Genomic DNA, 13712 nt, shown 5'->3' on the forward strand with positions numbered 1-13712 from the left:
AACCCGCAATTAATCGTTTATTTGCCCATGTATATCGTTAGGAACTGTTGATCTTTTTGTGACAATAATGTACTGCAACACGTTTCTTTCTCATTTATATTATTATATTATTATTATATTATTATAAAACTAAAATAATAAAACTAAACGATCTATTTGGGAATGGTGAAAAGGACTGGCTACTTCATCCCAATAGTTAGGGAAAAGTGGCCACTATGTATGCATTCAGAAAAACATTTGTATATTCTATAAAATATGCTCTTACCTTGGCTATAAATATTTGGTGTGGTTCCTTACAGTATGTAGATTCGAGATGTATATGCCACAAGCCTCAGTTAATAGCCATGGTTTCATGAAAATTCAATTTCACTTAAAGTGTCCACTTTACCCCTCTTTTCCTTACTGTGAGTATTTTAACAAAATTTTCGAAAGATCGTTTTGAACGTATTTATGATGATTTATAATGGTTATTGGACACCCTCACAAAAAGGTGCGACCTACAGATCGTTAATTAGGAGACATGCATCTATAAAAAACACATCGAATATCAAAATAGTATTTGATTATGTATAGAAATGAGCATCCATTTCGAGGAAACAACACACTCAAAGAACTGGAGTAAAAACAACATGTTCTGTCCCTATTTGACAAGAAATGAAGTAAAATGTGTCCAGCACTGCCATCTGAAATTTTCGGCAAAGCAAAAACCAAGAGAAATTATGCACATAGAGTTTAAATGTGCTGCAGCTTTGATAGCGCGTCTCAAGAAAGAATACAGAATGTGCCGTAGAGACATCACGGCTTTCATGGCAGCCAGAGCATGCAGGAAGACCACTGCATTCGCCAGTCTGAGACTTTGTCGAAGTACTCTGGAAAACTGCAAGTTTCCAGATACAGCCACACTGTATTTGGAACACTGATCAAAATGGACTTAATTATGATCTAACCTCTCGTGCGGCACTACCTAGAAAAGGGGAAAAATCAACAGTTGTCTTGGTCATAGTTATACAATAGAAGTTGGATTTTCAGTGAGTGGACACCCAACAAAGAAACTGTATATTTGTCTTCAGGAAAAAAACTTTTGGGCCTAAAGTTAAAAAGGCTATTGAAGACAGTCTTTCGTTAAACAAACATTTGGAGGCTAGCGAAAGTGGGAAAATGTCAAGAGAACATTTAAAATCCTTTTTTGTGAATGTTGGTAATGACAATGTCGCAATCAACCAGAACCGTATACTACTTTATGATTCTTGAAGTGCTCACAAGGAGACAACAACAGCAAATGACTTCTTTATGGGTAAAGTAATTAAATGCATGATCATTCGGCCAAAAACAACAAAATACGTACAGCCTACAGATGTGTATTTCTTCCAACAGTTTTAAAATATATGCAAGAAGGATAATATACTCTGTAAAGACTCTCTTCAGTGACTTCGACAGTAAATAATGTAGTAGAATTTTTATAACGAAAATTATTCATAACCAGCTGTCTGCACCGGAGTATCAGCCTATGCTTCAACATTCCTGGCATGCGGCTGAGTACAATACTCCCGCACATGTTGCCGAATTCAAGAATATGTTTCAAGTGACATTTGATTTTGCAGCTCAATAATGTGATTCCGAGGACTGTCCAGATATTGCTTTCGGCAAATATGCCTACTGCGATTTTACATATTGTTTCTATTGTTTCATGCATTTTGTTGAGTCAACTCACGTACATTTTTAAAGTCCGATAACGGGCAAAATATGAATAGAACAATCGATCTTGCTCAGACTCCACGTTCACTTCCATAGTAAAACACCTTATATTAACAAATACTCAACACAATAATTGGAAATTACATTTTTCTTTCTCCCGTGGCCGCCTTCTTCCTCACATAGTGGCCGCCTCTGTTAGCGAGCGCCTTTTCTTGACACAGTACACATCTGCAATTAGTTCCAACTCTGACTTAAAATTATTACATAATTAATATCTGTACATGTCATTAGTTTTTCGCATTCGTATCGATTAAACCGATTACAAAAAAAAAAATGGTTCAAATGGTTCTAAGCACTAAGGGACTTAACATCTGAGGTCATCAGTCCCCTAGACTTGGAACTACTTAAACCTAACTAACCTAAGGACATCACACACATCCATGCCCGAGGCAGGATTCTAACCTGCGACCGCAGCAGCACCGCGGCTTCGGACTGAAGTGCCTAGAACCGCTCGGCCACAGCGGCTGGCAAACCGATTACATTTAGACCTTCCTTCCACATGGTGAGATCACACTCATAGTATTTCAATCCTCAGACGAGAGTACCGTGGACAAGTGCTCGACAGATCATAAGGATTGCATCCCCTTACCATTAGGCTTGATTTCGTTTTGAATCCCCATGAGTCGCTGACCGATGAAGAGGTTGAAACTGATACTAATGTTCCTTGTCTCCAGTGTACACATTTGAGTTAATTACTTTATGAACCCCAGTTTCAATTCTTTCGCTAGTGTTCAAACTCTCGTGATCTCCTTTGATTAACCCATTCTTTCTTCTTAAATGTTTCCCCACTCTGTTCCATTGATTCAGATCCTTTATCTTCCGATTAGGATGTTCAAAATTTCGTCTCTGATTGACGATCTTAATATTATCACAGACTCGGCCGTTGTAGCCGAGCGGTTCTATGCGCTTTAGTCTGGAACCGCGCGACCGCTACGGTCGCAGGTTCGAATCCTGCGTCGGGCATGGATGTGTGTGATGTCATTAGGCTAGTTAGATTTAAGTAGTTCTAAGTTCTAGGGGACTGATGACCTCAGATGTGAAGTCCCATAGTGCTCACAGCCATTTTTTTAATTATCACAGATAACTTCTTTTCCTAGTTTTCAACTCTCCTCCTTTGGCCTCGTTTCCGAGCATGTCTAGATTATTCATAAAAAGCAATAAAAATCAATCTTACTTATTTCACTGGTTGGTGTCGGTGAGACTTCGCTTTGGGAGTGTGAATGTGTCAATGGTCTGCTGGTTTTGTCGTCAATTGGACAACTTTTTGCGTTGCGAAGGTGTCAGTGTGTGTGTATGTGTGTGTGTGTGTGTGTGTGTGTGTGTGTGTGTGTGTGTGTGTGTGTGAACGGTTGGAAATAAGAACGAAGTGCACGGATTAAAAAGGATGTAACACAGGGATTGAAGACTTTCCACCCTGCTTTAAATCTCTACGTCGAAGAAGCAACGACGGAAAAAAATGAAAGGTTCAACGGTGGGATTAAAATTCAGAGTGAAAGGATAGCAATGATTAAGATTCGCCGATGACACTGTTATCCTTTTTGAAAGTGAAAAAGAATTACAGGAGATGCTGAATGGAAAGAATGTGTAATGAGTACAGAATATGAACTGAGAGTACATCGAAGGAAGACGAAAGTAATGAGAAGTTGCGGGAATGAGAACAGCGAGAAACTTAACACCATAAGCGGTGATCATGAAGTAGATAAAGCTAAGGAAATCTGCCACTTAGGTAACAAAACAATCCACGACGGACGGAGCTAGGAGGACATAAAAAGAAGACTTGCACTGGCCACAAGGGCATTCCTGTCCAAGACAAATCTGCTAGCATCAAAAAATGTTCAGATGTGTGTGAATTCCTAAGGGACGAAACTGCTGAGGTCACCGGTCCCTAGACTTACACTCTACTTAAACTAACTTATGCTAAGAACAACACGTACATCCATGCCCGAGGTAGAACTCGAACCTCCGGCGGGAGGGGCCGCGCAGTCTGTGACATGGCACCTCAAACCTCGCGGCCACTCCGCGCGGCTTGCTAGAATCAAACAAAGATCTTAATTTGAGGAAGAAATTTCTGAAAATTTACGTTTCGAGCACAGCATTGTATGACAGTGAAACGGATGTGGCAAAACCACAACAGGAGAGAATCGAAGCAGTTGAGTTGCGGTGCTACAGAAGAATGATGAAAATTAGTGGGCTGGTAAGGTGTGCAATGGCGAGGTTTCCCGCAGAACCGGCGAGGAAAGGAACATATGGAAAACAATGACAAGAATAAGGGACAGGATGATAAGACATTTGTGAAGAAGTGGAACACCTTCCACGATACTGGAGGCAGCTGTAGAGGGTAAAAATTATAGAGGAAGACAGAGATTGGAATACATCCAGCAAACAATTGAGGACGAACGTTGCAAGTATTACTCTGAAATGAAGAGGTTGCCGCAGGGGAAGAATTCGTGGAGGGCAACATCAAACCAGTCAGAAGAGTGATGATAAAAATAGGAAGGATGACTGTGTCCTATCTTCAAGGTCTCTGGAACGTTATCATTTAATAAGGTAAAACAAGACCACAAGTTATCTGTAGTATCTTAAGCTAATCCGACGCAAGAGTTGTTTAACTGTTGTCCTGGCTAACGCGTTCTTCAAATCTCTCACCTACTAAAACGATCTGACTGTGGTTGCCGACAGACTGGCACCAGCCACCACGAAAGATGAGCTCTGGCATAGAATTGCATCATCATGGAGTGACTTAGGACCCTATCCGTGTATGTCATCCAAGCTCACTTCGACTTTGTGTCCAGATACGTTAGAACCACAGACGTCGGGAAATGTTAAATTTCGTATTCTGTGTAGGCGACCCGCAAATCATCTAAATATTTTATGGTTTATTCTTCTTACTATACCGTACACGCACAGCAAGTAAAATTTCGTTACTTTCTCTCCTTCTTGGAGTTGCAATTTTGCCACGTGTTTACATTGTTCACACGTCGTGCGCTGACACCTAAGTCTCGGTTCGGCATCTCGTACCGTTGTTTCCTAGAATGGAAAGAAATGGTACATTGCTCAGATGATATTATTACTCAGTGTGGAACGACATCTAAATTGCCTGCACTTCTGCCATCGGGACGTACTGCCAAGTTTTCGGACTGTCGACAGCAGTCAGTTTTTCTGTCGCAGCGTTCTGGCGAATCGGCAATCCAGAAATCGTCTCCGAATGCAGGAGGTCGCGCAACTCCCTGCAGTTGTTGCCATGCTTACACCAGGAAAACCTACCACTTTGACGCATAGGTTGAAGGCAACCTGTGTGGCTTCCCCCACGAGAGTAGCAGTTGAGTCACCACGACGCCTCCAGCCAAGCCCACAGACACCTGTGCCTCATAGACGAGAAGTCACACCTCGTTCTAGTTAGATCCTACGAACGTTGGCAAGAAAAACCATAGACGTTCACCATACAAGTTCAGACAACCGGCGACAGTTGATGATGGAAGCTTTCAGCATAAAAGGAGACGAGGCAGCTCGAGTAGCACCGTTAAGTGTCCCGCTGAGTGGACATGTTGAGTAGCTAGTTGGTCCAGACCTGGAAAGCGCTACTGGTCTACCAGACTGCTGGAGAAACTTATTTGTGCCGTGCTGCAAAAGCAAATGGCAGGTCAAAGAAATTTCGTGCTTGCAGCCAGTCGTCATTCGATATACCCTACGATATTCAAACTGGGCACCTGCCGTTCATCCTCCGGTTAGCCACTGGAAGCTGATAGCTCATTAGAGGATGACGGCCAGGTGCCCAGTTGAAATTTCGAGAATGTGTTGAACGACGACCGCTACAAGTTCAAAACTTGTTTGAACATTCAGTTAGGTGGGAAAATTTTAAAACTCACAAGCAAATGGCACTCACGCAGTCATTGCTCTATAGTTTCGTTTCCAATTTCAACGAAAATTCCTGTAAACGAGACAGTAACATTGACAAGAATCGTTCAGTGTAAATACACAATTTCCTGAAGCCTTATGTCACACTGCGAGAAATATTCGTGTGTCTAACTAAGTAAAAAAAGCAAGGAACAAACCCGTCTGGATCTGAGTCGAGACACAGTTTTAATGTCACTGTAATCGTACAGAGTGCCACCAACTGTAGAATGAAATGTTTGTGTCGGTGTACGAGTGAATGAGGAACTCATAACTGACACGCGCCTTGTAGAGAGACACAGATGACCAGCGTCCGGTCTCAGAAAGCTACCATTCTAGTTGAACACACCGAAATGGCTTTCAGGACCATTGGGCTTCAACTCCAGCTATCCTGATTTAGTTTCTTCCTGGTTCACCTAAATCACATCAGGCTGTGGGGTTTCTCTGTAAAGGGCTCTACCGACTTCATTCCCTATCTCCTCCCAACTGATTTAACTCTCAGTATCAGCCGCTGGTAATACCTTTAACTTAACATTCCTTCCTTCTTCGGACTCAGAGTGGTGATTTCCATAATACAATTAAAAACTGACCTGAGTAATAACACTTTTCCTCAATGGCTATAAAAACATTATAGCAAGATTGTTTCTTCACATCTACTAAAACAGTGGCATTTGCTGGGCCATGACTTTGTTTATTACTTCGGTTAATACTTTGCTATCCGACTCCGGTTAAAAATTTAGAATGGACTCGTATGTACAAGTATTTTCATTTCAATTTCCGTCCGTTACTATAGTGATGCACTGATTAAGCACAACGAGACACGTGGGTTCATTCACACGTAACTACTGATTAGCATGGCTTTCCGGTGGTGTGTCATTCAGGGCTTGTTGCCTTTGTACGTGCTGTTAGTACTGTTAACATAGTTAGCCACGACTAAAGTAACTGCGGAAGTAAACAGACCGTATGGGCACATAACTTCTGCAGGCTGCTTCCTATTAGTGCGCTTAATAGTATCGTAAATAATTGTCTTCAGAGTAATGAAAAAATCATTTTGAGTACTGACCTTCAGCACGTAGATTTTCAGCATAAACATCTTCAGAAGAAAGATGACATGAAATTCTTAAATAATTATCATTTGATTTCCTAACTGACATTTTTTTTCCAAAGTATTTGAGAAAGTAATGTACTCAAAAGTAGCCTCACGTTTAAATAGCAAACTATTTACTTAGAAGGATTTCTACATAGAGAATGTTATTGATACATTCATTCATTAAATATTACAAGCTATTAATAATATAGTATCACCATTTGGTACTTTCTGCGACGTTTCCAAGACGTTAGAGTGCCTACATCATCACACGCTCATAGAAAAACCATGCTTTATGGAACTGATGGCTTTACACACAGCTGCTTTAAATCATACTTATCAAACAACATGTAAAAAGTTGTGCTTAATATTTCAGACAATGTCACATCGGTAGAAAATTCTAGTGCCTGCCGAGAAATCATGAAAGTGACCCCACAGGGTTCAATTTTGGTTCCACTTATATTCGTATTATATGTGAATGAGCTTTCATTTAACATTCAACAAGCGGAATTGCTGCTTTTTGCAGCCATTACTAGTGTTATAATAAATCGCATTAGAGAGAAAGCAACAGAAGACATCGTTAATTATTAAGTGGTTCCCTGAAATTAGCGAATTATTAAGTGTTTCTCTGAGAGGAATTAATAATTGGTTCTCGGAAAACGGTTGCTCCCTAAATTTTGCAAAACGACTCTATTTTTATGCTCTGTACAAAAAATACAGTCATAGCAACAACTGATGCAGCGCATAAACAGAAATCAATAAAAATGGTAGAGTGCTCCAAATTTTTGGATGTACAGATTGATTAAAACTAACTGGAAGGAGCCCATTACTGAGGTTCTCAAACAATGAAGTTCAATTACTTTTCCTGTTCGCGTAACTGCTAGTTTTGAATAAAAAACGAATTAACCTCCTGATATTTGCACATTCCACTCAATAATGTTCATGGAGTAATTTTCTGAGGTAAATGACCAGTTACAGAAAGTATTAATTGCACAAGAGTGAGCACTGAGAATAATATGTGTTCACCCACGAACGTGAAATAGTTACATCTTCAAGGAGCTAAGATGTTTAACTACACTGTCGCAATACATATATTTGCTAATGAAATTCGCCATAAATATTGTGTCACAATTTGAGAAGAACAGTTGTGTCCAGACGTACAACAGGTGAGGGAAAAACGATCTCCGTTACCCATATTCAAAGCTGTCAGTGGTTCAGAAAAGAGTTCAATATGCAGCAACAAAAATTTTTATCACTTGCCGAATAATTTGAAAAGTCGGACAGACAGCAAAGCAAGTTTTAACTCTAACTTAAAATCATTTCTCCTGGATAACTCATTCAATTCCTTTGACGAATCTATATTCAAAAACTGTTAGCCAGAAAAAAACTTTTTTTAGAGTAATTGCTTGAGCAGGGCTAAACAAATAATTTGTTCATTAATGTTAACACTAATCATTTATACATACCCTATAAACTGACTCATTCCGCATCATTTCGATAAAATATACTCGTTAAAATGGCCTACGCTTGATGTAACTAACTAACTAACTGACGCTGGGATAATAGGCTATTAGCTTACATCATGTTCAACAACGCTGGACTTACAATAATGGCAAGAGGTGGGAGGGCGTAATGCACCCACAAACATTGTCGAACATGATCATTTTGGTGGTCCGAAGTTTAGTGTCAGGAGGCATAATGTTGCAAGGGCGTTTCTGATCTCTAAATCTTTGAACACGGTACACTCACAAGTCAATGATATTGTGACACTGTATTCATTACCTATGTGCGTCATATCAGGTGTGCATTCGACACCGACTTCATGTTTACGGATGACACTGCGACCGCGTCGAACAGAGCAGGTCGAGGAGCTCTTGTATCGAGTGGACATTCGGCGAATGGATTGGCCCGCCTGTTCCACTGACGTAAATCCCATCGAGCACATTGGTGAAATGTATTAGAGCAAGTCCGCATGCACAAACGATCACCCAACACTTGCCAATCGCCGGCCGGTGTGGCCGTGCGGTTCTAGGCGCTTGAATCTGGAACCACGTGACCGCAACGGTCGCAGTTTCGAATCCTACCTCGGGCATGGATGTGTGTGATGTCCTTAGGTTAGTTAGGTTTAAGTAGTTCTAAGTTCTAGGGGACTGATGACCACAGATGTTTAATCCCATAGTGCTCAGAGCCATCTGAACCATTTTTTGAACACTTGTCAATCGTGCTGGTAGAGAAATGGAACGCCCCACCACAACAATTCCTTACCAACTTTGTAGCCAGCATGGGAGCACTTTGCAGAGCATGCATTGTCGTCCGTAGTGATCATCTACCTCAGTACGAACCACGTGCCGTCTTTTGTAATGTGTAGGGGACTCATCAATCGCGATGGCGTAAGTGTAATTATTGTCTTGGCGCGCGAGATTAGCCGAGCGGTCTGGGGCGCTGCAGTCATGGACTGTGCGGCTGGTCCCGGCGGAGGTTCGAGTCCTCCCTCGGGCATGGGTGTGTGTGTTTGTCATTAGGATAATTTAGGTTAAGTAGTGTGTAAGCTTAGGGACTGATGACCTTAGCAGTTAAGTCCCATAAGATTTCACACACATTTGAACATTTGAATTATTGTCTTTGAATAAAAGTGTCGATTTTGTCTGCATCATTGCGTACTTTCTGTCCTGTATTATTGTAGCATTTCTTTCTATGTATTGTCCAGTTTCATCGTGCAAAATGCGAAATTTACATTCTTCTTTACGTTTTGCACTCCAATGCAGACAGACAGAAAAAAAAAAAAAAAAAAAAAAAAGAGAGAGAGAAGAAGTGATTAGCGTCGCCGCATCTACGTCGCCGTTTCGATTCTCGGCCTTACTGAAGATTTTCTTCACTCGGGGAGTGAGTGTTTATATTGTCCTAATCATTTCATTTCACTTTCATCACAAAGACGCGGAAGTCGCCGAAGTGGTATAAAACAGAAAGATTCGCACCACACAGCTCAGTACCAGACGGGGTCAACAGGCCAACAATAAAGTAGAGTCATTTCATTTTTTACGCTGCTTATAGCGTTGTCACATTGTTGTACTGGGCTCCCTAAGTAGGTTTGAAAGCTGTAGAACCAGAAGACTGAGTGCTAACTGATTAACTCAGCCCCTTCACGAGTACCGTCACAAATTTAAGGAGTGAATTTACGAAGCGTGGTCAATAAGAAATGCAACGCATTTTCTTTCTCGGCCAATTTCGATTGAAAAAAAATGTGGAATTTGTTGTGGGACATCGTGGAAGATTCCCGCTTCAGCCCCTATAGTTTCATGAAGTTTCGGTAGGTGGCGGCGCTGTTCCAAGCAAAGAGCTGTCATTGAGTTTCTTTTGGTGGAAGACCAGAGCATCGCAGATATTCGTAGACATTTGCAGAGTGCCTACGGAGATTTGGCAGTGAATAAAAGCATAGCAAGTCATTGGGCGAGGTGTCTGTCACCTTCCCAGCAAGGTCGCGCAAACCTGTCCAATCTCCCGCATGCTGGTCGGCCGCACACAGCTGAGATTCGTGCAATGTTGGAACGTGCGGACACTCTCATTCGAGATTATCTACAGGCCGCACTCAAACGTATCGCTGCACAATTGTACATCTCTGTTAATAGCGCTGACACATTCCTCCAACAGTTGAGGAACTCAAAGCTGTGTGACCAACAGTAAAGCGGAGCTGCTTGCGCGTTACGAGGCTGATCGAGACAATTTTACATGGAACATCGTAGCAGACGATGAAACATGGGTTCATCATTTCGAACCGGAAACTAAACGGCAATCCATGGAGTGGCGCCACACTACCTCTCCTCTGATTCAAAGTTCAGCGCCGCACCCTCAGCTGATAAAGTCTTGGCGATGGTCTTCTGTGACTCTGAATGGATCATTCTGTTTGATGTTCTCCTTCATGATGCAACACCCCAACTCTAAAGTGTATTGTGATAACCTCAGAAAATTGAAGAAACGACTGTACAGTGTTCGACGACACAAAAATGCCTACGAACTTCTCCTTCGCCATGACAAGTCTGTGCAACCGAGAGGAGCTCACAAAACTTCATTGGACTGTTTTTCCTCATCCAGGAAGGGTCTTGCACCTTCCGATTTCCATCTATTTGGCCCAATGAAGGATGCAGTCTTCAGGAAGCAGTACACAGATGATGGGGAAATTCTTGATGCAGCAAAGACATTGGATTCGACGTCGACCAGGGGAGTGGTACCATGTGGACACACAGACCCTCTCTGTAATGCGGCATAAGACTGTCGAACTGACGCAAAAATATGTTGAAAAATAGGGTATCGTATCCAGAAGAGTGGGGAATAATGTGATGTACTCGAATCCTGTATAACACCAACCTGCTTAAATATGTTGTATTACTTACTGAGTGCCGCGCAGGATTAGCCGAGTTATCTAGGGCGCTGCAGTCATGGACTGTGCGGCTGGTCCCGGCGGATGTTCGAGTCCACCCTCGGGCATGGGTGTGTGTGTTTGTCCTTAGGATACTTTAGGTTAAGTAGTGTGTAAGCTTAGGGACTGATGACCTTAGCAGTTAAGTCCCATAAGATTTCACACACTTTTTTTTTAACTTACTGAGCGCCCCGCGTATTATACACTCCTGGAAATTGAAATAAGAACACCGTGAATTCATTGTCCCAGGAAGGGGAAACTTTATTGACACATTCCTGGGGTCAGATATATCACATGATCACACTGACAGAACCACAGGCACATAGACACAGGCAACAGAGCATGCACAATGTCGCACTAGTACAGTGTATATCCACCTTTCGCAGCAATGCAGGCTGCTATTCTCCCATGGAGACGATCGTAGAGATGCTGGATGTAGTCCTGTGGAACGGCTTGCCATGCCATTTCCACCTGGCGCCTCAGTTGGACCAGCGTTCGTGCTGGACGTGCAGACCGCGTGAGACGACGCTTCATCCAGTCCCAAACATGCTCAATGGGGGACAGATCCGGAGATCTTGCTGGCCAGGGTAGTTGACTTACACCTTCTAGAGCACGTTGGGTGGCACGGGATACATGCGGACGTGCATTGTCCTGTTGGAACAGCAAGTTCCCTTGCCGATCTAGGAATGGTACAACGATGGGTTCGATGACGGTTTGGATGTACCGTGCACTATTCAGTGTCCCCTCGACGATCACCAGTGGTGTACGGCCAGTGTAGGAGATCGCTCCCCACACCATGATGCCGGCTGTTGGCCCTGTGTGCCTCGGTCGTATGCAGTCCTGATTGTGGCGCTCACCTGCACGGCGCCAAACACGCATACGACCATCATTGGCACCAAGGCAGAAGCGACTCTCATCGCTGAAGACGACACGTCTGCATTCGTCCCTCCATTCACGCCTGTCGCGACTCCACTGGAGGCGGGCTGTACGATGTTGGGGCGTGAGCGGAAGACGGCCTAACGGTGTGCGGGACCGTAGCCCAGCTTCATGGAGACGGTTGCGAATGGTCCTCGCCGATACCCCAGGAGCAACAGTGTCCCTAATTTGCTGGGAAGTGGCGGTGCGGTCCCCTACGGCACTGCGTAGGATCCTACGATCTTGGCGTGCATCCGTGCGTCGCTGCGGTCCGGTCCCAGGTCGACGGGCACGTGCACCTTCCGCCGACCACTGGCGACAACATCGATGTACTGTGGAGACCTCACGCCCCACTGTTGAGCAATTCGGCGGTACGTCCACCCGGCCTCCCGCAAGCCCACTATACGCCCTCGCTCAAAGTCCGTCAACTGCACATACGGTTCACGTCCACGCTGTCGCGGCATGCTACCAGTGTTAAAGACTGCGATGGAGCTCCGTATGCCACGGCAAACTGGCTGACACTGACGGTGGCGGTGCACAAATGCTGCGCAGCTAGCGCCATTCGACGGCCAACACCGCGGTTCCTGGTGTGTCTGCTGTGCCGTGCGTGTGATCATTGCTTGTACAGCCCTCTCGCAGTGTCCGGAGCAAGTATGGTGGGTCTGACACACCGGTGTCAATGTGTTCTTTTTTCCATTTCCAGGAGTATATTTTGATGGATTATTCTAAAGTTACGCCAACGGCCTTGCCACAGTGGTAACATCGGTTCCTGTCAGATCACCGAAGTTAAGCGCTGTCGGGCTGGGCTAGCACTTGGGTGGGTGACCAACCGCTCTACCGAGCGCTGTTGGCAAGCGGCGTGCACTCAGTCCTTGTGAGGCAAGCTGAGGAGCCACTTGTTTGAGAAGTAGCGGCTCCGGTCTCGTAAACTGACATACGGAGGGGAGAGCGGTATGCTGACCACATGTCCCTCCATATCCGCATCCAGTGACGCATATGGGTTGAGGATGACACGGCGGCCGGTCGGTACCAACGGGCCTTCCAAGGCGTGTTCGGACGGAGTTTCTTAGTTTTTTTATTCTAAAGTTACGACCAGGCGTCTCCGCCAGAATTCACCAGTATTCTACACTGCATAACGCCATTTTACGTTGTTTCCTGGGATTGGTGTACGTAGCTATCCAGTTATTGGAATTTCGTTGATTTATCTGCGTGTCTTGACATGAACGCGATACAGCTTTGTGGCACTACAAGCCTTTAAATTGGATAGCACTTTATCTCCGGGAAGTAACTACAATAATTTGAATATATTTTAGAAACCCCTTCCAAAATGTCGACATGTCGATTTTTACATGCTTGCTTCTGAATGGTTATTGAGTTTACCTACATCGCCTCATAAAAATTGTTATTATGTGAAATTCAAAATGAACTAGAAATTTGGTCTGTAACTCAACAAAATGTGAAACTGATCGAAAAAAACTATTTCATCAGTTTTTCGGTGTGAGTTTCCTTTTACGTAATTCACCTAAACAACTACGACGTTCTGTTTCGTCTAGTATAAGGCATGCCCTATTGAAAAGAGAACGCCGTAGCGGCGTTGTATGTAGTCCCAGTACGTGAATATTTTTACGAAGACATGATGTGGTGGTATTT

The 13712-nt window shown here is 43.5% G+C and overlaps 1 pseudogene; it reads left to right on the forward strand.

Moving 5' to 3' along the window:
* The first annotated feature begins 12797 nt into the window (after positions 1-12797).
* Positions 12798-12915, forward strand: LOC126458871 (5S ribosomal RNA; annotated as a pseudogene).
* Positions 12916-13712: the final 797 nt, after the last annotated feature.

Source organism: Schistocerca serialis, chromosome 2 (assembly GCF_023864345.2).
Source record: "Schistocerca serialis cubense isolate TAMUIC-IGC-003099 chromosome 2, iqSchSeri2.2, whole genome shotgun sequence".
Lineage (NCBI taxonomy): Eukaryota > Metazoa > Arthropoda > Insecta > Orthoptera > Acrididae > Schistocerca > Schistocerca serialis.